At 43.1% G+C, this 22,768-nt stretch overlaps 1 long non-coding RNA gene across 1 annotated transcript; it reads left to right on the forward strand.

Moving 5' to 3' along the window:
• Window positions 1-1,067: 1,067 nt before the first annotated feature.
• Window positions 1,068-18,996, forward strand: LOC147371856 (uncharacterized). The gene is made up of 2 exons (XR_015163800.1): window positions 1,068-1,751; window positions 17,408-18,996. It is a non-coding gene; the product is annotated as an uncharacterized LOC147371856 (long non-coding RNA).
• The last annotated feature ends 3,772 nt before the right edge of the window (window positions 18,997-22,768 follow it).

The raw sequence follows: 22,768 nt of genomic DNA on the forward strand, positions 1-22,768 counted from the left end.
AAGTGGATAGAATCAACTGTGGACTAAAAAATACAGTCACAACCTGAAAAGTGAAAGTGTTAGTCGTTCAGTCCTGTCTGACCCTCTGTAACCCCATGGACTGTATGGACTGTAGCCTGCCAGGCTCCTCCGTCCACAGAATTCTCCAGGAAAGAATACTGGAGTGGGTTGCCATTTCCTCTCCAACCTGAAAGTAGAGTTATTTCATTTGATGGGAATGTTTAGGACTCCCAAGTCTGGTAGACAGCATCTCAGTATTTCTGAGAATACTGCTCCCAGGAGGCAGGAGGAGGAGTCAGGCTATATACAAGTTTACAACAAAGGGAGCAGGCAGGCTGAACATCAAAGATCAGACTTCAAATTAAGGAATTTAGCATTCTTAGAGAAGATGCAAGCCTCTGGGCTCCCTGAATGCATTCCTTTCATATGCACCTCAGCTACCTGGAGCCAAATCCTATTTCCTGGTTCACCTTGGGGAGTGGCAGATGGCTGCTTCTTACATTCCCCACCCCAGCTCCTCAGCAGTCACCAAGGCGGGGTGACGACATCTGCTGGATCACAGCTTTGGGAGCCGTAGTTCACCGTAAAGAAGGTTGAGCACCAAAGAATCGATGGCCAGAAATCGCTGATGGCTGTGACATTTCTTGTTTATTGATACGGCAGGAGATAGTTTTATTTCACACAACAACTATGGTCAAGGTTTTTGTACCCAGAGTTAGCATTTATTTTCTCATTCAGGAAATACTGAATGTCCACTACATTTTAGCATTGTTTTTATTTTTCTTTCAATTTACAAAACTACTACATTTATTTACACCCACTGTCATGGTCCCTGTGCTGGTTGAAAAAGAATTTCTAGACATGAGGCAGAAGGAAAGGAGAATCAAGTTTATTAGAGGTGGTGGTGGGCAGGGGGTGGGGGTGAGGGGCGGGTCGCAACACCCACCTAGGGTGACTTTGACACCAGTGAAATCTCTGACCCCAATGGGGTGTCCTGCAATTCAATACTGACACTACTCAGAGTTGGTGCAGATCTCACAGTTTAAAGACTCAGAAGCACAGGACTAGACACCAGGTGTAAGTTCCTAGCCATTTATACATCTAACCAACTGGCTATAAATTAGAGGTTCTCAGAACTCTTTTCCTAGGTTCCACAGTTTGCTACGATGGCTCGCAGAACTCAGGAACACAGTTTACTTGTGCTTACCACTTTATTACTAAAGAAAAACTCAGAAACAGCCAAATAGAAGAGATTCAGAGGCAAGAGATGCATATGGGGTGAGGGGATTGTGGGGAGGTCCTGTGAGGAGGCATGCCAACCTCCCAGCACATCAATGTGTTCCCCAACCCAGAAGCTCTCTGAATATCACTCAAGAGTTTTTATAGAGCTCAAATCTTCCCCACCTTCCCCTAGCCCCCCACCTTCCTCTTCCTTCTTGGAGGTTGGTGGATGAGGCTCAAAGTTCTAACTCTAATTTTTTGGTCTTCCCAGAACCAGTCACATCTAGGGCCCCACCCTAAATTGCCAGATTAGCATAAACTCAGGCTTCCTGGTGGTTCACTGGTAAAGAATCTGCCTGCAGTGCAGGAGACTTGCAGGAGACACAGGTTCTATCCCTGGATTGGGAAGAAAGGAAATGGCAGCCCACTCCAGTATTCTTGCCTGGAAAATCCCATGAACAGAGGAGCTTGGCGGGCTACAGTTTATGCAGTTGCAAAGAGTCGGACATGAATGAGCAACTAAACAACAGGTATGATCAAAGGGGCTTGTTAAGGATAACAAAAGATACTCCTGTCACTCGGGAAATTCCAAGGCTTTCAGGAGCTCTGTGCCCCAGACTGGGGATGGAGACCAAATATATTTTTGTATCCTGCCACACCACCATTTGTCAGTGTCTCTGCCCAGAAACCTGCCTCAGATCTGAGCTTCAGCCCCCAATCTCGGGTGTTAGCTGCTGGCAGTTGCTTGCTAGGAATTGCGCTCAGCTGAGGACCATCAGCTCATCCAAGGTTACAGATGGCTCCTTCCCTGGGGGAAGTCAGCTTTCAATGCCTTGGCTAATGGGGGCAGGGCAGAACACCTGTGAAGGACCTTCCCAGCTTTAGGCTGTATTGTGACTGTATTCTACTCCTTTCCTCTCCATCCATTCCTATTTCTTCCTGCCCCATGATGTTGATCCCAAGGGCATTCCCTGATGAAACCTCCACACGCAAATCTCTCAGCGTCAGTTTCTAGGAACCCACCTGAGACACCAGGCCTGATGCTTGGAACTTTACATGTAACATATAGTCCAATTTTCTTAACAAGCCCTTAAGATAGACTTTATTAGCCACTTTGGAGAAGAGGATATGGAAGACTAGGAAAGTTGAATAACTTTCCCAAAGTCACAGAGCTACAGTGGGACTGACTTCAGTCTGCTTAACTTTAAAGTGAAGCTTTGTTCGCTGTGACACCTCAACCTGTCGGTGGTTTCTGGTGGGAACCATGGAAAAGAGGCACTGGGGTCAGATTTGGTCTGGAGGGTGTTCAGAATTGCTGAGCTGTGAGGAAGAAATGAAAGTGAAGAAAGTCAGAGTGGGAGGCTGGAGAAATCAGCTCAACCACCCAACTAGGGAGCCCTAGATTGAGACTGTAGGTGGGAAGGGTCCAAAAGGAGAGAAGGAAAAATGAGTTCAGAAATCAAACAAGTACAACAATTCGGAGTGTTAGTCTGTAACTCAGAATTACTTCTGTGTGTGTCTTGGAGTATGTCAGTTGGGTGGACACATTTCTCAAGGAGTTAAATTAAGTGTAACATTGGCCACATCCCATAATTTTTGTGAATATTTTTCCTTTATGTGTATTTGTCACATGAAAAATTATTGTGTCTAAGAGGTATAGGTTAACAAGTAAATTTATATTTTGATTTCTTCTTGCCTTCCTGCTTGTTCATCCTTCCATTAAGCCTTTAAGGAACACTTAATACATTAGACTGCAGGTGGCCCAAAATAATCAATAAAACACAATTCCTATAGAGGTATTAACAGTCTAGTGGGAGAAACAGACATTTAAACAACAATAACAAAGACAAAGAAGCCCGTAAAGAAGGTCTGAGCAGCCAGTGGAGGGAGCCATTAACTCTGACAAGTAACAGTCCTAGAGGGGTTTAAGGAAAATATCCCCTGGATTGGAAATCAGGTTATACTGAGAGCAAAACCAGAAGGAGCAATTCACAATGGATAAGATTAGCCATCAGGAAAGAGAATCCAATGTGTTGTCTATAAATGTGTATCTCCTTTGCTTCAAGTCTTCAATGGCTCTCTATTTTCCTTGGGAATAAGTTCAAACCACTTACTATGACCTTTCTTTACTCCTGCTTACCTTTCCAATTTCATCTCAGATTCCCAGTGATTAGGAAGCACAAGAAGTTTAGAATCACATGGGATAATACACAAGAGATTTAGTCCAGAGCTTGGCACTTGTGCCAGCACTTTCGGCCCAAACCACCTTCTCCATCACCTTTGTGGCACTAGAGCTGTGTCTCTGTCCATCACATTTCTTCTCTGCAGACAGGCTCGCTGCTAGGCTCTGCCTATAGAGGGTATTAGAGGGCGGCCACAAGGCTGGAAGAGGAAAAATGACTCCTCCTTCCAGGGTCCTTCCTGTTCCAGAGAGCCTCATTCCCACAAAGTTTCTCCTCCAGAGCTGCAGGCCCTTTTCTGGTAGCAGTTGAATCCAGTTTGCAGTTTTTCTAACACCTGCAGCACCAGTTTCATTGTGCCCCCTCAGAGAGCAGCCCCAGCAGAGGTGTGGAGTTTTTGGCTGTCACAATTCAAGGGGTGTGTCTGTGTCTGGGTGTTGTGTGCTGTGTGCTTAGTCGCTCAGTGGTGTCTGACTCTTTGCAACCCCATGGAATGTAGCCCGCCAGGCTCCTCTGTCCATGGGGATTCTCCAAGCAAGTATACTAGAGTGGGTTGCCATGCCCTCCTCCCAGGGATCTTCCCAACCCGGGGATCGAACCCAGGTCCCTCACATTGCTGGCAGGTTCTTTACTGTCTGAGGCACCAGGGAAGCCCAAAGTCTGGGTGCATTGGCATCTAATGAAGAGACACCAGCGATGCTGCTAAACATCCTGCAATGCACAGGACAGCCCCCACTGCAAAAAATTATTCAGCCCAAAATGCCAACAGCATTGAACTTGAGAAACTCTGTGTTAGAGTCTTCTTTTTGCCCTTTCCAGTTCATTTTATATGATTTTAAACAATTCTTACATTGAATTCTCTCTGATTAAAGGATTGTCATGGTTTTTGACCAAATCTTGACTGATTCAGCTCTCAATAGTGTTGAAAGAAACTGGATGACTAGGGGAAAGTTGAAGATACCCGTGGTTAAATCTCAAAAATATAATTAATGGTAAATGAGTTCATTCTTTAAGTCATTAATTAAAAACATAATTTCTAAAATGGATAAGTCAAGAAACAGTGGTATTATTTAGGAAAATATAACTCTCTCAGGGTGGGGCCTGAGAGAAGGGGGTCAGAGGAATGCTGATTTAGTTTTAAGCTCTTCTGTGAATGAGTGCATGCTCAGTTGTGTCTGATGCTTTGCGACCCTGTGGACTGTAGCCCACCAGGCTCCTCTGACCATGGGATTCTCCAGGTAAGAATACGGGAGTGGGTTGCCATGCCCACCTCCAGGGGATCTTCCAACCCAGGGATCGAACCCAGGTCTCCTGCATCTCCTGCACTGCAGGCCGATTCTTTACCACTGAGCCACTGGGGAACCCCCAAGCTTTTGTATACTATTTAGTAAGACTTCGGAGAAGGCAATGGTAACCCACTCCAGTACTCTTGCCTGGAAAATCCCATGGACAGAGGAACCTGGTAGGCTGCAGTCCATGGGGTCGCTAGGAGTCAGACGTGACTGAGCGACTTCACTTTCACGCATTGGAGAAGGAAATGGCAACCCACTCCAGTGGTCTTGCCTGGAGGATCCGGGGGACGGGGGAGCCTGGTGGGCTGCCGTCTATGGGGTCGCAGAGTTGGACACGACTGAAGCGACTTAGCAGTAGCAGTAGTAAGACCTATGCTCAGGTATTATTTTGATTAAAATATTTTAAGAAAAAAAATCCAGTACCACTCAATAAATATCATACAATGAAGCCTCAAGCTGGTGACTGACAGATATGTTTTGTTTGGCCTTCATTGTATTTTTTAAATGGCCAATATTGCAAAAAAAAAAAAAAAAGTTTACATAAAAGTACAGTTTTAAAATTTTTCCTGAAAAATTAAAACTTTAGCAGTGATAAGCCTTCCTTTGCATAGGGTAAAGGAAGGTACTTGCATATGGTTAAGGAAGCATATCAGCTATGCTTGGGTCACTGCTCACTTTAGACAAAGTGTATGCTTTCCATTTTGCCACAGTTCCCATTACTCCCTGCTTCCTTCATTTGAGCTACTGGCTTGTTCCTGTAGGTATTGGCGTTTGCAAGACTGATTAAATAATCTCAGTGTCTTGTATCATAATGTCATCAACATACAAAGCAACAAAAGGAATTTGCATGAGAGTCACTGATTCAAGATTGGCATAAGCCTGGTACCACTGACTTTTTGACCTCGAGGCCTGCGGGACCTTAGTCCCCCAACCAGTGTTTAAGTCTGTGTCCCCTGCATTGGAAGATTGGAGTCTTAACCATGGGGCCCTGGGCCACAAGGGAAGTCCCCCACTGATTCTTAAATGAAGAAAGAGAACGGCTCCCTTGCACCAACTTACAATAAATTTATGTCAGGTACAGTACTGTTCTAACTGAATTATTAATAATTCAATTAATCCTCACAACAATCCAATGAAATAGGTAATGGTATCCATTTTGCGTTGAAAAAAATCAAGGCACAGAGAGGTCAGTAAATGACACAATGTCACTTGGGTACCCTCCACACATCATCTGTTTTTAATCAACATTTAAAAAGCACAGTAATCCCTTGCAGTTTGTTCCGTTGGTTTCTGTATTCACTAGGACACAAATACTAGAAAGCCAGCTCAAACCAGCTCTAAAACAAAACGTCTAAAATGTGGATTAATTGGCTCACACAATCAAACCACAGGATACCAAGTTTGGACCCTGAGTGATGGCATAAGTGGTTCTCTGATTCTCTGTCTCTCCCTCTCTAATTCATATTTTCTATATGTGTTGACTTCATTCTTTCAAGTTCCTCTTTGCGATGGATGTTGCAGGCTAGAAAGAAGACGCTGACATAGATTTTAATGCTCAGGATGTTTATTAAGGAGTACCCTCAGGATTAGGGCTTCCCTGGTGGTTCAGTGGTAAAGTATCTACCTGCCAACAAAGGAGATGTGGGTTTGACCCCTGGGTCAGGAAGATCCCCTTGAGAAGGAAATGGCAGCCCACTCTAGTGTTCTTGCCTGGAGAATCCCATGGGCAGAGGAGCCTTGGTGGGCTTCAGTCCATGGGGTCATAGAGAGTCGGACACAAATTAGCTACTAAACCACAAAAATGACCCTCAGGATTAACACCTGTGGAAGGGAAAAGCTGGGTGCAGGACTGGGCAGAGAGAAAGCTGAGCTGTGATGCAGGCCACACTCTGGCCTAGGCAGACCCATAAACTGTGGAGGTAGAATGGCTCCTCAGAGTTGTCCCGAGTTAGATGGAGATGGCCTGGCTGCTGCAGCCACCAGTCTTTGAATGTGGGCAGCCCAGGGCAGGGGTGACTTTGGGTGAAGAGGCTCTCTGTAGCTGAGGCAGTTCCTGAAGGCTGACAGCCCAAAGTTGAGTGCCAACAATAATCACAGCAGCTGGGCCAAGTCCTTCATCAAAGGGGGCTCTTGGCTCATCATCCAGTTGGGGATGTGACTGCCAGCCATTCTAGGGTCACATTCTAATAATTTTCCACCTAAGGGGAGAAAAAAAGGACCTTCTTTTTTTTCGTGTTTACAAATTCCAGGGAAGGACTCTTGCCTATCTTGAATCACATGCCTGTTCCTTGGGCCAGTAATTTGGCCAGGGGTGAGAACTATGATGGGCACATTCTTGGTCCTCTCCTTCCTTGTAAGAAGCTGGATGTTCCACAGAAGACTGGGGTTGGCAGCCCCTACAGAACCCCACAGAGTCTTGGAAGAGCATTTTCCCAATGAAAGGGCTGGTGGTGCTGTAACCCCAAGAAGAGGGAGGGAGTGTATGATTCCGACTCAAAAAATAGCTCTCACAAGTTTTCCCTTCATTGTTTCTCAGTCAGCCTTTCGATTTTGACCTGCTCCTCAAAGATGCAAGCAGCTGTACCCATTACATGGCTGGTAACTTGAGAAAGGCATAGGGCTATATGCCTGGGGAGAACAAAATTCAGCCAGCCCTGCCATGCCCGCAGGGATAAAGGAGCAGTGACGTCTATCAGTTTCAGACCTCAGCCTAGCCTTATGACAGAGGCTCTACATTAGTTCCCAGCTTTTGTACAATGTCCCCCTCTCCTCCCAGTCATCCAATGAGAACTTGATAAGTCAGGAATTAATAGTCTGTCTTGAGCCTAGAGCTTCAGCCCATCTTGATACATACTCCAAACACCTGCCAGCTCACCCTGGTAAGGTGCAAACCCCCACTCACTGTATTAGTGGAATAGTATCCTAGATCCTCTTGTTTGCTCCTACACTGCTTCCTCTCCATGCATGTCTCTCAGTTCCCAATTTTGTCTTCATCTTTCACTTAAGATCCTCCTGTTCTTTGACTTCGGTGACTGCCTTGGATCTTTCTGATCCTGACTTTTGGCTCCTAATCAGCAACCCTCGGGGCTTCCCAGGTGGCACCAGTCGTAAAGAACCTGCCTGCCAATGCAGGAGACATAAGAGATGCTAATTCAGTCCCTCAGTCGGGAAGATCCCCCGGAGGAGGGCAAGGCACCCCACTCTAGTATTCTTGCCTGGAGAATCTCATGGACAGAGGAGTCTGGCAGGCTGCAGTCCATGGGGGCACAAAGAGTTGGACATGACTGAAGTGACTTGACACTCACGTGGCAACTCTCTGTTGGATTCATTGCCCACACTTGTCCTAGTCAACTCTGTGGTCCCCACTAACTTGACAGCCACTCTCCTGCTTGATCCCCAATGAATGAGGCACAAAGGACCTCAAGATGCTGCACTCTGTACAGCCACAGTTTTTGAAAGTAAATTGATGCTTTAACTAAAGATGTATTCTAATTATATTTCATCTGTTTCTCAAGGGCTTTATTTATTTTTTTAAATTGTGGTAAAAGTCATACTTTGCCTACAAAGGTCCATCTAGTCAAAGCTATGGTTTCTCCAGTAGTCATGTATGGATGTGAGAGTTGGATTCTAAAGAAAGCTGAGCGCCAAAGAATTGATGCTTTTAAACTGTGGATTTGGGGAAGACTCTTGAGAGTCCCTTGGACAGCAAGGAGATCCAAACAGTCCATCCTAAAGGAAATCAGTCTTGAATATTCATTGGAAGGACTGATGCTGAAGCTGAAACTCCCATACTTTGGCCATCTGATAGAAAAGACCCTGATGCTGGGAAAGATTGAAGGCGGGAGGAGAAGAGGACTATAGAGGATGAGATGGTTGGATGGCATCACTAACTCAATGGACATGAGTTTGAACAAGCTCTGGGAGTTGGTGAAGGACAGGGAAGCCTGGTGTGCTGCCATCCACGGGGCTGCAGAGTCGGACACGACTGAGTGACTGAACTGAACTGAAAAGTCACTTAATGTGAAACATACTATTATAACCATATTTAACTGTACAGTTCAGTGGCACTGAGTACATTCACATTATTGTGCAGCTCTCACCATTATCCATCTCCCGAATTTTTCACCTTCCCAAACTGAAACTCTGTCTCTGTTTTGATTCTTTGGAAGAAATTCAAATGGAAAAGCATACAGTGAATAAAAATTAGAGTTTTGCAAATAAGAAAACCCAGAAATCTGCCAAGAGATGCACAAAACAATACTTGCCTGTTGGGCTTCCCACAGTCCAGGGTCTGACCTTGCAGGCAACTGCATGTGATCATGTCAGTTGGTTGTATCTAGGACGTTAACTGATCCTACTGAAATTCCACAAGAGATTAAAAAGTATACAGGAGAATGGCAATTTATTATTTTACAGGGGAAATGTAACTATAAAGGGACTAGATACTTGATCCTTTTTGGCAGCATACTCTCTTCTTTATGACAACTTCCAATTTTTCCTCATTTTATAAGGTATTTATTAAGGAAAAAGGCAATAAAATACATTAATGATTTTCAGTAATGGGTACAGCAAGGGCGACACTGATGAACTGAACTATTGGCTGGCAGGCAGTGCCACCTTGTGGCAACTCCAAGTGTCCACTGGTCAGCCGAGGTGGGAAAGGGCACATTCAGTGTGTGCGTGAAATGGGGGTTTGAGTGTCTGTGAAATATGAAAGTATCATTTGTGTAACAGGACAAACAGGAAAGATGCAGGAAAGTCAAGGACTGCCTCTGCTTTTTGCCTTGTGTTCACAATTATTTAGACCTCTTAATGTTCTCCCTCCGGTCAAGTCGTGCTGGCCTCAGAAGCGTTTGTCTTCTGAGCTGACTGCATACCTCTGAGCAGTTAATGTAATGTGTTTACATCTCCAAGTGAATGTTTATTTCCAAATGCTCAGAGGACAATTTACTGTGTCTCTGGTGTACAGGCCAAGTGACTTCCCACCGTTACAAGAGTCCAGGAAGTAGGGCCGGGCCTGAAATCTTGAGATGCTGTTGGAGCTGCACCACTGTGCCATGCCAGGCCTACTTCTTCGTGCATCTCTTGAACAATCCATGTGATTCCGCTCTGTTATCTTCTACCTCGCTCCTCTCAACTACCCCGGGGGCTGCCAGAGACCTGCTTCTCCCAGGAATGTTTCCAGTTCTTGTTTTCTTTGCTTCATTTAGAAGAGTTGAACGACCTGGCTCATCCTCATCATTTCTCAACAAGAACCTAGCTACCTGCTACGTGTCCACATGCCTGGCACTTGGGGATCAAGTTTCTGTTTAGACCTTGGGTGGCAGTTTGAGAACTGGACTGAACCTCTTTGCCTGTGTTTGGCATTTGATCATCTGTCCTCAGAAGACTTCCCGGCTCTGACCTCCTTCTCCTGTCCCTTCTTAGGCCTCTTCAATTCCCTTTCCCTTCAGTTCCCTTTCTTCAGACTTGCTCTTGGGCTGGTGTTCCAAGTGAAACACTCCAAATGCTTGCTGGGCAAACTCTGTACAGTCCCAGAAAACTAAGTATCCTTCAGGCCAGTCTGACTCAGTATTCCTCGACAGAGGCAACCTCATTTCACAGCATAGCTGGGTCTCCAGTGCTGTGTTTAACGTCATGGGGAAGGTCACATGCACTTTACTGCCACAATAAAATAGGATGTGAGAGTGCCATTGTTACATGAGTCATTAGGAGATATAACACACTCAATTTAGTCTTCAGCTTAATGATTTGGCTCCAAAAGTAAATAAATGGTGAACAAGATAAGTGATGAATAGAGTAAATGAAGAATACGGTACATTTTTGGCATTGTAGAGGAAAATTAGGGGGAAATTATGCTGAGTTTTAGTGCATTCACATTTTTACATTAATTTATTACTTCTATCCACTGAGCATGTTTGCATGCTTCGTTTAATTTCCTTTCCATAAATGTATTCTGTAGGTTAGGACATTCTGATAGAGGGTCTCCTGTGTTAATTGTCTTCTCTAACTTATATTTTGTCACTTCCCACCTCAACTTCTATGCCCCAGCAATAGGAATGCCATTTACTGTCTCAAACATGCCATGCTCTTAGTACTTCTGATTCTTCTTTCATTATGCCTGAAACAGTGCCTTTACTCTTCCCACTTGTAACTGTTAGTCTGGTAATTTCTACCAATCCTTTACATTTTCCTCCAGCAGTGTGGGAAAATGTCTCTAAGTCTCATATCCGGGTAGGGTGCCCTCCTTATGTGCTCTCCAGATCAGAGCTTTCCAGGATGCCCACCCCTGAGTGTGCTCAGACACGACTGCAAACCCACTGCTTTATGTGATTGAGGAGGTTGGTCCCATGCTTACTGTAACAGACAACACTTTATTTATTTATTGGCTATGCTGGGTCTTTTTTTTTTCTTCTTTTTCCTTATTCTGCTTTGGGTCTTTGTTGCTGCAAGGGCCTTCTCTAGTTATGGTGAGCAGGGGCTACTCTTTGTTGTGGTGCATGGATTTCTCTTTAAGAAGCTTCTCTTGTTGCAGAGCAGGGGCTCTAGGCTGTGTGGGTTTCAGTAGTTGAGGTTCGTGAGCTCTGGAGCACAGGCTCAGTAGTTGCGGTGCCCGGACTTATTTGCTCCACGGCGTGTGGAATCTTTACAGACCAGGGATTGAACCCATGTCCCCAGCACTGGCAGGCGGATTCTTGTCCACTGTGCCACCAGGGAAGTCCTCAGGCCACACTCTTGAGTACAACATTAAAAAAAATGAAATAACTCTCCTCTTTAGCACAGACCTATTGTTGAGTATTTTTACAGTGTGCGTATGCTGTCAAGGCAGCAGAAATTCTGAAACTGAATTATTATAGTGATATTTACAGTGAATGGGTGATTTTTTTTTCTATTTTCTAAATTTTAAAAATATTAATACTGCATGTGTGGAGTTCAGAAACCTAAAGGCAAACTTGGGGAAAATTTTAAAAAAAGGAAAATTAAAATCTTTGCAAAATTTTTCAGAACTTTGATTTGCTTTGACATTTACTAGTAGGAATGAATTAAAGATAAATGTCCCTAAACAACATTTTTATTAATAGAATATTTATTTCTCGAAAGTGAAAGTGAAGTCGCTCAGTCGTGTCTTGACTCTTTGAGATCCCATGGACTGTAGTCTACCAGGCTTCTCTGTCCATGGGATTTTCCTGGCAAGAGTACTGGAGTGGGTTGCCATTTCCTTCTCCAAAAGTTTCTATAAATTACATGGCATACATGCATACCTATATGGTTAAAGTGTGAAGATATGAATGGAGAAGGAAGGAATGTTTGGGTTGTTTCAACTGTATCTGTGGTAGTTTTTTTCCCCTAGCTTTATTGAGATATAGTTGATGCATAACATTATATAGTTTAAAGGTGTACAACATAAGGATTTGATATATGTATGTATTGTGAAATGACCAGCATAGTGAAGTTTAGTTAACCATCACCTCACAGAGTTACATTTTTTTTTCTATAATGAGAACTTTTAAGATCTACTTTCTTGGCAATTTTTAAGTATTGTCAACTACTGTCACAATGCTGTATGTTACATCCCCAGGAATTACTTATCTTGTAACTATAAGTTTGTACCTTTTAACTACCTTTATCCACTTCCCTGTTCCTCTGTAGTATTTTATTTCAGGTGGCGTAATGGGTGAGCCAGTGTTTATTATTCTTTTAAAAATTAGATTTAAAATCCATTTTTCCTTCAGTTCAGTTCAGTCGCTCAGTCTTGTCGGACTCTTTGTGACCCCATGAATAGCGGCACGCCAGGCCTCCCTGTTCATCACCAACTCCTGGAGTTCACTCAAACTCATGTCCATCGAGTCGGTGATTTTTCCTTACTCCTCACTTAATACACTGAAAGTAGTGTCCCGTTAACAGCCTCCTCAGGAAGCACACGTCTTGCTCTTGCCATGCCCACGGCATTTTGTATTTCCCTCCTCTTGGTGCTGATGACATTGGACTGTGTTTTGATGGAGAAGGGTGCTTCATTTTCTCTGTCTCTCCCAGTGGACTGAACTCTTTGTTTTATTTTTGGCTACACTACACAGCTTGTGGGATCTTAGTTCCCTAACCAGGGATTGAACCTGTGCCCGTAGTAGTGAAAGCATGGAGTCCTAACCACTGGACTGCCAGGGAGTTCCCTGGACTGTGAACTCTTAAACACAGGGGTCATTGATTCCTCACTGCTGTCTCCTTAGCCCTATATACAAGGCTCACACAGAATTGATGCTCAATAAATTTGTGGAATTGGCAGGTGGCTGGGTGGATGTAAGGTGGGATGATGTCCTCTGAGCAGCCAGCTAAGCAATGCCAAAATTCTAGCCCATAGGTTTCTGCCACTGACTCCTTCTCTCATCTTCTTTCCTCCTAAAAAAAAAGTCCTCAAGGGGCTGTTTAAGTAATAGGTCTTATAGAGAACATACACACATGGCAAAACCTTGTCCACAGCTACAGTTCCCTAAGAAAGAGCTCTCCTGGGGGTTCAGAGAGATTTCAGTTGCTCTCTGGGTGATTTTGGAGTGGAAGGGTAGAGATGCTCCCATTTATTCATTACGTGCCATGTGATACTTTCACATACAATGTTCTCATTGAGGGGTTCCCCAGGTGGCTTCCCAAGTGGCTCAATGGTAAAGAATCTGCCTGCCAGTGCAGGAGACGCAGGAGATACCAGTTCAATCCCTGGGTCGGGAAGATTCCCCTGGAGTAAGAAATGGCAACCCACTCCAGTATTCTTGCCTAGAAAATTCCATGGAGGGAGGAGCCTGGCAGGCTACAGTCCATGGGGTTGCAAAGAGTCAGACACGACTGAGAACGCACACCATTCTCATTTAGTCCTCACAACCATGCTGTAAGGCAGGTATCACTATTGCTCTATGCACAGATGAGAAAACAGGGCTGCAGAGAGAAGATGGATCTTGACCAGGTTCCAAGGTGGAGCCCAGGCTTACCTTCCGGTCTACCTGGCACCAAAGCGCAAGTGTATTCCTTTATCACATACCCGGGGCTGTTAAGGAGGCTTTGACCTGAAATGAACCTTAAAGGTTATCCATGTAATCCACTTTTTGCTATTAAAATAATTTTTTTTTTTAAAAGAAGAGCTTTGTAACATTTCTCTTGCCAATTAGGATTTCGCCAAGAGAAACAAAGGATGCCCAATTATCCCTTAAGTCTGTAATTGATTGAGCAACTCTTAAAATTAGCCAGGAACCTTTTTGGCCATATTGGGTGAGTGAGGCACGCCCTGCTTTTTTACATATCTGGGACATGAATTCTGGCTTAGGTTCCCCTAGCACAGAGATTGCTTTTGTTCATCTGCAAAGGCAGCCCACTGGCCTCCTTTACCCCTGCTTCTGCTGCCAGGTCGACTTATTTACTTATTAACCAACGTTTATTGCACACTTGCTATCTGTCAGGGTGAGGACTAGGCAGATAGTCTAGGTGACTAGACTGAATCATCTCAGTTAATCCTAACTGTGACCCTATGAAGACAGGAATATAATTAACCCTATTTTATCCTTAGGGAAAAAAAAATTGCTTACTCACAGAGACTGTAATTGGTAGACCTGGATTGGGATCCAGATCAGTGTGAATCAAGAACCTGTGTTTTCGCCAGTTTATGAGCTTGCCCCATAGGCAAGAGTGCAGTCATTGATGTACAGGTATGACATCGATACATTGCTCTCTGAACACTGCATTACTGCCTCCCACTGGTCAGCATTTGCTATTGGTCTGAGTTGCATGTGACAGGTTGACTTTTCTCTTTCTTTCTTTCTTAATAACAGATCTATGGTTTGTGGAACTATCAGGCACATCTACAGAATCACAAATCCCTTTCATAAGTAGAAAAGATTTCCTTTGTCTGGATTTTTAAAGTTTTCCTTAGAAAGACCCCTTTTGTTGAGCAAAGGCAGGTAATTCTGTTTTCAAGATGGGCACTGGGAAAAAGGGAACACAGATCCTTTAATGTTAGTGGCTGTTTCCAGATGGCTGTATAATCGAAGCAGAATGGTCAAGGGTGAAGCCATTTTTTGAAGATCTTTGTGAACAGGATTAATTTGGTGAGATTTATATCACGTCTAGAACTTTTCCATCGCACATTGTTTATTTGTTTTTCAATTAAGAGGAGTTTATTTCTTAGGTAACACAAATATAAACACACAGTAGGAAATACCCGCAGGACTAAAACTGGAGAAGTAGTGGTGTAATGGAAACAGCTGTAGGAGAAATTTCTTGAAGCTCTGTTTATGATCACCTCCTTTTGGGAGATGAGGAAAGGAAAGCAGATGTTGGCCTGTGGGATACTTTACAGAGATTTGTTTATGATTATGTCATCCTGAGTAGAAGGAGAAGGAAAAGAGATCCTTACTGTTTAGTTTGGAATGTGGGATCAATCGGGGATAATTTGGCATTGATGAGCAAGGCTTGGCCACACAGACTATGAAGCCAGCACTAATGAAAGGAGGAAGATTAATGAGAAACTGGTCCTGCTCCCATGCACAGGAGAGAGAGTGTGTTGGTGTTAAGCCTTAAACCAGTTGGAGGTGGTTTTTTTTTTTTTTTTGTAGTGACATCTTTCAGGTTCAAGTTACAACTTCCCACATAGAAAAAGTAACCTGAATTGGGACTCAGTATCAGTCCAGACTTAGTCTCAGAGGGTCACTAATATCACCTCCATCCTGAGGAAGAATACCCAGCCTGTGAGGGTACCCTAGAAGCCAAGAGTCATGGAATGTGTGTTGGGTGGCGCAGTGGGGGTAGGGGGAGGTGGGGGCATGGGGCACGGGGTGGCGGGGTGGTGGGCTGGCAGGGGAGCAGCGAGGGGGCAGTGAGGAATGATGCAGGGGGAGTAGGGCATGGTGCCAAAGACTTCTATTCCATCTCTTTTAGCCTGTCACTTTTCTCTTTTTAAGCACCCTGCTGCTGCTGCTAAGTCACTTCAGTCGTGTCTGACTCTGTGTGACCCCATAGACGGCAGCCCACCAGGCTCCCTGTCCCTGGGATTCTCCAGGCAAGAACACTAGAGTGGGTTGCCATTTCCTTCTCCAGTGCATGAAAGTGAAAAGGGAAAGTGAAGTTGCTCAGTCGTGTCCGACTCTTCACGACCCCATGGACTGTAGCCCACCAGGCTCCTCTGTCCATGGGATTCTACTGTTCTTGATTAGATCTTATTCTATGAGCGGGCTGAGAAGGATTCTTTTCATATCTATTCTACAGAAACATCTCCAGCCAACTTACAGATGCCATCTGTCATATAGAACTAGAGAAATCAGGAGATGGCAGACCTTCTGCCTCTGCCTCTAACTAGCTGTTGACCCTGAGTCGGTCACTTAAACTAAGTCCAGGCTTCAGATGTATTGTCGTGAAAAGGGGTGGACTGAGAAAGGATGATTTCGAAGGTCTTTGTCAATGCTGAAATTTATAGGGCCAGTGTATTCCTATAAAATTCATCTGTGGTTTTTTGTGTCTGTTCATAAGTCATATTTCAATGGCCATGAATAAAACTTAGTAAAGGATGAAAATACAGTTACGGTGGTAAGCATGTGTCTACAATGGATGTTTCTGTTTGAAAGATTTCCCCACCTCATGTCACCTTATCTAGCAATGAGGGAGTTTCTACATTTGCTAAGCTGAGCCTTGACAAATTTATACCTAGCTCCTTAAAAGAAAAATTTGGGGAGAACTCCTGAGAGTTTGAAACATTTTTAGAGGGTCCTTAAACTTATTCATTATAACTTTAAATGCAGTATTTATTAAATACTATCATAGCCTTGGATAATCATTTTGGTATTATCGAATTTTAAGCAAATACAATGCTTAGTAAAGCCTAAGTCTTTACATAATCACCTCTTTTACTTCATTGTAACTTCTCTGTTTTTAAATCTGCCTTGCCTACTACAGTATGAGCCCCTTGAACATACAAACCATATTTTATTTCTCTTTCTATTCTCTATTACTGAGTATAGTATTCTTTAAAAATTTTTTAATCTATTTTTGGCTGTGCTGGGTCTTCGTTGCTGCATGGGCTTTGCTCTGGTTGCAGTGATTAGGGGCTATTCTCTAGTTGTGGTGAGCAAGCTTCTCACTTCAGCTACTTCTCTTGCTGCTGAGCACAGGCTCTAGGGCACGTGGGCTTCAGTAGTCACAGCTCCCAGGTCCTGGGGCATAAGCTCAATGCTCTGGTATACAGGCTTAGCTACTGCGTGGCACATGGGATCTTCCTGGATCAGAGATCAAACCCATGCCTCCTATACTGGCAGGCAGATTCTTTAACCCTGAGCCACCAGGGAAGCCCCCTGAGTATAGTATTCTCACTCAATAGTTGAATTTTGAATAAATGAAAATTAACTCACTGTCTATCCATAGTAACAATTCAAACTTGAGTCATACTTTCTTCATGCATTAAGAAAAGCACAGACTAGGAACTTCCCTGGCAGTTTAGTGGTTAGGACTCCATGATCATCAGGGGACATGGGTTCAATCCCTGATCAGGGAACTAAGATCCTACATGTTGTGCTGTGCCACCAAAAGAAAAAAAAAGAGTACAGTCTTGTGGGACTCATGAGATTCACCTGAAAGTCTTCTCAGCCTCCTCCTCCTCCCTCTTCATTCATACAACTGGTGGTGGAAGAGAGGTAGTTCAGAAAGACTTACCAGATGATTATAATACACGTATTTCCTATCTTCCAGAGTGAAAAAGAAGTGTGCATTCAAAAACTGCACATTTCCCAGCCGTTCCTGTGGTGGGCTCTATAGCCTGTGGAGTTCGCAGCCTGCTGAAGGACACTCAAGACGTGTGAGGCAGCACAGTGAGTTGAGGTGGAGTGGAGACAGAGTTTTTCTCTACTGTGCAAGCCTGCATGGCAGCAGAGGAAGAAAAAAATAAAACACCCTTCTTTGAATGCCTGCTCTCCTTCCCTGAAGGCAAGGAAACCATACACACCTAAACGGAAGTCTCATGCACCAGGAATAAGCATGTTTTTAAGGACTCCTTGTTGATGCAACTGACACATAGAGAAGAAAAAGGGGAGTAGACAACTATTTGATATTTCTATATCAAAATAAATCAGCAACCTACCTTTCAAGCATCAAATTAATACGAAACTGTTCACAAAGCAATCTTGCCAAAAGGAGAAAATATCAAATATTTGGAAACATTCAACCCAAAATGAAACTGCATGAAGTAGAAACATTTGGACTGAGTGTTGATTGGAAACAAAGGAACATCTACGAGCTTTATGGAGGTTTGAGATCTTCAGCTCAAAGACCTTCTCCTCAGAGGTGTTTCCCTGATCACCTGAACGAAAGCAGCCTCCTGGTTCGCAGTCCGTGTATCTCATCGTGTTGCTCTGTTTTACTTTTTCCACAGCACACGTCATCTGAAATTATCTTGTTTTTGTGTTTGTTTTCTATAGCATGTCCTTAAGTGCAGGCATCCTGTCTTATTTTCCTCGGTGTCCCAGCTCCTTGGCACAGGAAGTGCTCAGTACATACTTATTGACAAAGTGACAGGGTGAATATCATGCATGGCTCATTGGAGCTAGTTCCTCAAAACATTTTTCATGATGGAAAAGTGTCAGAAAAAAAAATATTCACTCTGTTCAGGATTTACCTCAAAAGAATGATTGGAGACTTGCCATAGAATAGTCGTGAACAGCACAGAAACTTCAGAATACCTGAATGTATCTCCTGTAGAACCTGGAAAAGCACCTACTAAAGATCTATCAAGTGAAAATTTCAGGATTTAGTTCAAGTTTGTGCTCATAGCATTAAGAACACATTATTTATTTTGAAACACTCAGGCAGTGGGGCCCAGAATGTAGCAGAAGAATGAGAGATGAGATTCCTTTTAAAATAAATGCCATGCTTAAAGAATGCCTATATTTACTAAGCTCAAAAAATATTTTCTTCTGTCTCCCATGAAAGCATAAAGCTATTCAAAGTCTTTAAAATGAAGCATGGCACATAATTTGTTCTCTTTGGTTGCTTTATACAACAGGACAGAGGGTGGAAGCAAAGATGGTAGTTCTGATTCAAACTCTGCCGCTCACTTGCTTGAGTAGATCACTTAATATCTGTTCACAATTAGAAAGGCAATAACACCCATCAATATTCTTGCCCTTCCCAGAGTGGCTGTTACACTCCAGGCATGTAACCTGTAAGAAAGTGCTGAGTTTTAGTGCTAAATATTAAGAGTTGTAAGGATAGTAAGTTTTTTTACATTGATGATAAAAGGATGTGTCAACCTAAATAAAGAGATAAACTGAGGCAAGCTCAAATTACTAGTAATTGTGTTGTGTTCACTGGTTAGGAGATGAGTCTCAGCCTTCTGTAGATCAGGCTTTTGGATCTTAAGTTCAGTTTTTCTGAGGGTGAATGCATGAGTGTCTCCATTTCATATCCTCCAGTTCCATTTCAGATCAAGATCCTTTCACAGATGTGATATTATGACTTTGGTGGAGAATGTAATTCTATTTCAGTGGTTATAGCAAAGCACTTAACTGCCAGAACTAGCCATACTGCTTGCCTTGAAGAGCAAATGAAGTGGTAAATGCAAGAAATGGGGACAGAATAGAAGCTGAAATTATGGAGTCATTGCTGTGCTCAGGGGGTCAGATCTCAGCAGTGTGTTATCAGAAATTTAGCAACTGGGAATAGATACCTAGAAATCTAATTATAAGATCTCTTATCTACAGTAAGAGAGCTAAATTGGAAAATTATCTCCTGATCCCTCCTACTTATTTCCATTAACATTCAAATAGTCAATCTTTTCCTACTCCACTCGTTCTCTTCCAGCGTATCAAGGCTTTTTCTCACACTGAAAAATTCTATTTTCCCTCATGAAAACTTACTTCCTGAGCCATCAGCTTTCATGGTTTACAAGAAAATAGGCTAAAATGTTATTATCTTTGGATCATAAGATTATGAGTAACATTTTCTTATTTTATTTTTCTGTTGTACCAAATTTTCCATAATGAGCATTTATGCTTTTCATTGTAAGAAGAAAAACAAGGAAGCAGATTAATTTAGCCAACATTACTCAAAGAGTATTTTATTTTAGATAATGCTAATCCTAGGAGATATTCTACAGACCAAATGATTTATTTGGTTGATCTGGGTCTTTGTTACTGCTTTCTCTAGTTGTGGTGAGCGGGGGCTACTCTGTAGTTGAGGTGCTCAGGCTTCTCACTGTGGTGGCTTCTCTTGTGGAGCACTGGCTGTAGGCGTACGAGCTTCAGTAGTTGCAGAACGGGGGCTCAGTAGTCGCGGCTCCCAGGCTCTAGAGCACAGGCTCAATAGTTGTAGCGAGCGGGCTTCGTTATTCCTATGTGGGATCTTCCTGGACCAGGGATCAAACCTGTGTCCCCTGCTTTGGCAGGCGGATGCTTTACCACTGGCCCACCAGGGAAGTCCCCCAGATCACATACTTTTGGGAAATACTAGATACTGTCTCCTTTGGGGAGAGTCCCAAACACAGTATATTAAACACTTGTCAGATCCTCTAATAGAGAAACTTACTTTGTTTAATCCAGCCTTTCCCCCATGTTTTCCAATAAATCATGTTTTTCATGCAAAATCTATAAACATTTTGTGAAGTTAGTGACCCACAAAATATCTTCCTGGGAAACATAGGTGATCGGGAAAGACTTTCTTTTGCTGAGCAAGAGAAAACATGGCTTTCCCACCCAGTATCCATGGGTCATTCGAGGATTTCACAGGTGGGATTCAGGCAGGGACCACAAACCCTGGAAACCATATGCACAACATTGAGCGTGTGGACATATTTTTGCTTTCTTCTGGGAGAAAGGGTGAATAATACTCATTATATTCTCAGGCATTCAATCCTGAAAAGACCAAGGCCCATAGACATAAAGCAAAATCAGTTTCTCAACATCTGTCACTTTTGCCTATCACATTTTGCCATCAAAACAAAGCAGAAAGATCAATAAATTTGTTGCCATATTTAGCAAAACAAAGGAAATAGGGTGTCCAGATAAATTTTAGGAATTTCAGATAAAAAGTGGATGGTTTTTTTTAAGTATAAGAATGCAGTATGTGGGACATCCTAATGCTAAAATTACTTGTTTATCTGAAATTAAAATTAAGCTGAGCATCCTGTATTTTAGCTCACAGCCTCAGTTGAACAAAAATTTATTAACACTGGGGTAAGGAACAGACTATGATAAATGCCTTTCTACTCACTGTAGTCTATGGACCATTAACATCACCTGGAGTTAACTAGGAATGCAGACTCTCAGGCTCCACCAGCAAACTTGCCGAGTCAGAATCAGGGTCAGACTTGTATCAAGAGTGTTCACTTGTTAAAGTTTGAGAAGTAATAATGTAAAGAATTCTTGACCTGATGGTTTTCAACTTTGGTTGCACATTGGAATCACCTGGAAGCTTTAAAAAATATGCCTGCAGGACTCATTCCAAAAGCATCAATTTACTTGATCTGAGGTTCAATCCAGATATTAATTTTTTTATTAAAGTACGGTTGATTTACAACATTACATTAGTCTCTGCTTGCATGCATGCTAAGTTGCTTCAGTCATGTCTAACTCTGTGTGACTCTATGGACTGCAGCCCACCAGGCTCCTCTGTCCGTGGGATTCTCCAGGCAAGAACACTGGAGTGGGTTGCCATTCCCTTCTCCAGGAGATCTTCCCAACCCAGGGATTGAACACACGTCTCTTATGTCTCCTGCATTGGCAGGCAGGTTCTTTACCGCTAGCTCCACCTGGGAAGCAGCCAAGTGATTAAGTTAAACATATATGTGTGTGTATGTGTGTGTGTGCTCAGTCACTTTAGTTGTGTCTGAATCTTTGTGACCTGTGAACTGTAGCCTACTATGCTTTCTGTCCATGGGATTCTCCAGACAAGAATACTGATATGGGTTGCCATGCCTTCCTCTAGGGGATGTATATATATATTATTTTTAAAATATTCTTTTCCATTATGGTTTATGCCAGGATATTGAATATACTCCCCTGTGCTATACAGTAGGACCTTGCTGTTTATTTTATTTGTAGTAGTTTGTATCTGCTAATGCCAGACTCCTGATTTATCCTTCCTCCACCCCCTTTTTTCTTTCGTTACCATAAATTTGTTTACTACACACATTCATATTTTTTAACACCCCCTTACCTCCACTCCAAATGATTCTAATGTGTAGCTGCACTTTAGACGACCAAAATATATTTCTCATATGTATATTTGGTCTTCGTCCATGGGTCCTAACTCATAGCTCCCAAAACTCCTGGAATTTCCTGAGCAAAATGAGCAGTAGAAGCATCTTTTGTTACACTGATCAGCCTCTTGGCTTCAGTTCCTGAAATTGCTTCGGAGTCATGAAGGTGCTTTGAGTTTATTTGTAACAAACCCCTTTCCACCACAGTTGGGTTTATGTTAGTGAGGTCACTTTTAGAAGATATCTCAGGATGAGGGCTGGTTGCCAGGAGAACCAACCTCGTGATTAGAGTGTTGGAAATCCCTCCTCTGATCTCCCTGACCTCCAGGGAAGGGAGAGGGACTGAAGGTTGAATCCATCTTCAATGACCAAAGATTTAATCAGTCAATCGTGCTTGACCAAGATAATCACAATGGTGTGACCACTCACCTAGGGCCAGACATCCTGGAATGTGAAGTCAAGTGGGCCTTAGGAAGCATCACTATGAACAAAGCTAGTGGAGGTGATGGAATTCCAGTTGAACTATTTCAAATCCTGGAAGATGATGCTGTGAAAGTGTTGCACTCAATATGCCAGAAAATTTGGAAAACTCAGCCGTGGCCACAGGAATGGAAAATGTCAGTTTTCATTCCAATCCCAAAGAAAGGCAATGCCAAAGAATGCTCAAACTACCGCACAATTGTACTCATCTCACACGCTAGTAAAGAAATGCTCAAAATTCCCCAAGCCAGGCTTTAGCAATACATGAACTACAAACTTCCAGATGTTCAAGCTGGTTTTAGAAAAGGCAGAGGAACCAGAGATCAAATTGCCAACATGAGCTGGATCATTGAAAAAGCAAGAGAGTTCCAGAAAAACAT

This window comes from Bos grunniens, chromosome 5 (assembly GCF_055505025.1).
Source record: "Bos grunniens cultivar Pamir isolate PY7600 chromosome 5, Bosgru_T2T1.0, whole genome shotgun sequence".
In the NCBI taxonomy this organism is placed as follows: Eukaryota; Metazoa; Chordata; class Mammalia; order Artiodactyla; family Bovidae; genus Bos; species Bos grunniens.